This window comes from Bos indicus x Bos taurus, chromosome 26 (assembly GCF_003369695.1).
Source record: "Bos indicus x Bos taurus breed Angus x Brahman F1 hybrid chromosome 26, Bos_hybrid_MaternalHap_v2.0, whole genome shotgun sequence".
Classification (NCBI taxonomy): Eukaryota; Metazoa; Chordata; class Mammalia; order Artiodactyla; family Bovidae; genus Bos; species Bos indicus x Bos taurus.
This window is the reverse complement of record NC_040101.1, coordinates 51,120,959-51,124,730: the sequence shown is the minus strand read 5'-3', so window position 1 is coordinate 51,124,730 and position 3,772 is coordinate 51,120,959. Positions and strand designations below refer to the sequence as shown.

Sequence of the window (3,772 nt, the reverse complement as noted above, 5' to 3'; positions counted from 1 at the left end):
AGACACAGAAAGCTTAAGATATTCTAACAATGCAGAGCTTCTCAGAGAGTTAAAATTGTTAGAATAGAACTAGTAGAGGATTTCTTTGTTGAGCTAATGCTTGCTGCCAAGTTTCCATATCCCTTACCTACTGTGTCCCTGGGAGTGTATTAATTAATATAGTTGGTGTATAGAAATGTAAGTAGTAACTTTAATGTTTGTAACCTTGGACCCTTGAGTTAATTATTTTCTTGTTATAGCCCACCACACTTTTGCCCTATAGGAATGCAACTTCATCTAATGCTTTCGGAGGATGGCGACTGACTTTAGAATAATCACCTTTAGAGAAAAATAAGTTTTCTGAAGAAAGGGTCATAAAATGTTAACAGGCCTCCTGGCCAGAAGTTGATGTAAATCACCTAAAACTTTTGCATATGATAAGTTTGCAGAAAGAAAGCCTGGCTTCAATAAGGATCAAAGACTGCTAACCTTGCATGACTCTACCCCTTCCCCAATTATCCTCTATGCACAACTTAAGGTATAAAAACTGCTTTGGAAAATAAAGTGCGGGCCTTGCTCACTGAAGCTTGGTCTCCCCATGTCATTCTTTCTCTTTCCTTTTCCTTTTCAGGCTGATCCCCTTGAGTGCAGGGGCTCTCTGCATTCACTTTCCTGCCTGGGCTTCTAAGACCCACTCGAGAAGGTGCCTAAGGTGGGGCACCTTCCGCGATTCAAGAGGGCACCTGCAGCCTATGTGAACAGAGCAAGTCCCTTGCTGGGGCTTTATTGGCTTTCTGCATAAACCAAAGAATATCAGCCTCTTTTCTCTCCTCTATTTTCTCAACTGCAAAATTCTTTCCTTATCTCTTTCTCAGTGCTGTCCTCCGGAGGCAATCCCTGGATCCAGGCGGGGCTGGACCCCGGTAGCATGCTTCCTTATCCTTAACTATCTCTTGGAGTTTGCTCAAATTCATGTTCATTGAGTTGGTGATGCTCTTTAGCCATCTCATCCTCTGCTGCCCTCTTCTCACCATAAATGAAAGCACTGCATAAACTGTATTTATAGACATATATGTCCTATACATGGACATACATGTTTGATACATAGTCATGCATGTCCTGGTATGATTCACCATGTAAACAAATTTAATTCCCACTGTGGTCCATTATGCATTTCTTATTCATACCTGCCAAGTGGTCTGCTAAGTTTTAATCAGTACCATCTGAAGGAAAAAAATATCTTTCATAGACTATGTTTTGAGTAGTGGGTTATATGAATTTTGGGAATTGTGGTTTAAAAATTTATTGTATCATTAGCATATGCATTATATCCTAGATGACATATTAAAAAGCAGAGAAATTGCTTTGCCAACAAAGGTCTATCTAGTAAAATTTACGGTTTTTTCAGTAGTCATGTATGGATGTGAGAAACTATAAAGAAAGCTGAGCACTGAAGAATTGATGCTTTTGAACTGTGGTGTTGGAGAAGACTCTTGAGAGAATCTCTTGGACTGCAAGGAGATCAACCAGTCCATCCTAAAGGAAATCAGTCCTGAATGTTCATTGGAAGGACTGATGTTGAAGCTGAAATGCTAATACTTTGATCACCTGGTGCAAAGAACTGACTCATATGAAAAGACCCTGATGCTGGGAAATATTGAAGGCAGGAGTAGAAGGGGACAACAGAGGATGAGATGGTTGGATGGCATCACTGACTCAATGGGCATGAGTTTGAGTAAACTCCGGGAGTTGGTGATGGACAAGGAGGCCTGGTGTGCTGCAGTCCATGGGGTCGCAAAAAGTCGGACAAGACTGAGCAACTGAACTGAACTGAACTATATCCTAGTATTGATGTATTTTTAAAATGCCATTATGTGATTATGCCTTATAAAGAATAAAAATAAAACTTTAAGGAAGAGTACTATATACATATATATGTATATATATATATGAAATACCTAAAGTTTTATGATTGTTTAACTTCTCAGTTTTGCTTTATTATCTATATTTACATATGTCTGTCTAATTGTCTATGTTTCTATACCTATACAATATTGCTTGTCAACCCGATACTATTGTGACTACTGGCTCAATATTGTTACATGTTGCATATTTGATATGTTAAGATATTGAGCACTTTAACTAACCTATAAACATTAGCAGCCAATAGCATTTCAACTCTCAATTATGACAGCCAAAATGTCTTCAGACAGTGGAAAAATATTCTTGGGGGAGTAAAATCACTCTAATTGAGAAGAGCTGATCTATCTCCATATCTCCTACTGTCTCTATTTATGTATATTTTAATATGTGTCAGATGGATTTAATTTTAAATGTTCTAAATTGGAAATTTAAATTTATCTTACTTACCAGTTATGCATGCTAACGCATCTTAGAGGATATTTTACACAAAATCTATTGACTCTGTTGCTCTGTCTACCCAGAATAGGTTTCCCCATAAACCTGGATGGAAACACAGAATGGAACAGTGCTGAGTGAATTCATCCTCATGGGAATCACAGACCGTCCTGAGTTGCAGGCTCCATTGTTTGGGCTCTTCCTCATCATCTACTTGATGTCTGTGGTGGGCAATTTGGGCATGGTCATCCTCACTAAGGTGGACTCCAGGTTGCAGACACCCGGTACCTGGCTTTCACTGATCTTGGTTATTCAACAGCTGTGGGCCCCAAAATGTTAGTAAATTTTGTGGCAGATCAAAATAAAATCTATTTTTTTGCACTACACAGCTCACTTTCTTTCTTGTGTTTATTATTAGTGAGCTTTTTATTCTGGCAGCAATGTCTTATGACCACTGTGGCCATCCGTAACCCTCTGCTTTACCCAGTGGTCATGTTGCAAAGGGTATGTCAGGTGCTGGTGGCAATGCCATATCTCTATAAAATATTTGAGTCTCTTTTGATCGCTGTAAAGATATTTGACTGATCATTCTGTGGCTATAATGTCATCAGACATTTCTACTGTGACAGTCTCCCCTTGTTATCTTTGCTCTGCTCAAATGCAAATGAAATTGGACTGATTATTCTTATCTAAGCAGGTTTTAATTTGGTTTTCTCTCTTCTGATAATTCTTGTGTCTTACCTTCTTATCCTTGCATCCATTCTCAGGATGAGCTCTGCTGGAGGCAGGCACAAGGGTTTTTCTACCTGTGGGTCTTATCTGACAGTGGTCACAGTATTCTATGGGGCTTTAATATTTATGTACGTGCAGCCAAAGTCTAACTATTCATTTGACAGATAAAATGGCATCTGTATTTTACACTCTCATTATCCCTATGCTAAATCCCTTGATCTACACTTTGAGGAACAAAGATGTAAAACATGCCCTACAAAGGACGTGGAAAAGGCTATGCAATTTTTTTCTCTTAAGGCTCTGTACAATATGAATCCTATAATTTAGGTGATGGGCTTCAAACTGCTCTCTGTGTGTTTCTAAAAGGGATAAAACTTTTGAACTTCAAAAGCATCAATTCTTCAGTGCTCAGCTTTCTTCACAGTCCAACTCTCACATCCATACATGACCACTGGTAAAACCATTGCCTTGACTAGACGGGCCTTTGTTGGCAAACGAATGTCTCTGCTTTTCAATATGCTATCTAGGTTGGTCATAACTTTCCTTCCAAGGAGTAAGCATCTTGTAATTTCATGGCTACAGTTACCATCTGCAGTGATTTTGGAGCCACAAAAAATAAAGTCTGACATTGTTTCCACTGTTTCCCCATCTATTTCCCATGAAGAGATGGGACCAAATACCATGATCTTCGTTTTCTGAATGT

At 38.9% G+C, this 3,772-nt stretch overlaps 1 pseudogene; it reads left to right on the top strand.

The window, feature by feature from the left end:
* Positions 1-2,446: 2,446 nt before the first annotated feature.
* Positions 2,447-3,382, top strand: LOC113884422 (annotated as a pseudogene).
* The last annotated feature ends 390 nt before the right edge of the window (positions 3,383-3,772 follow it).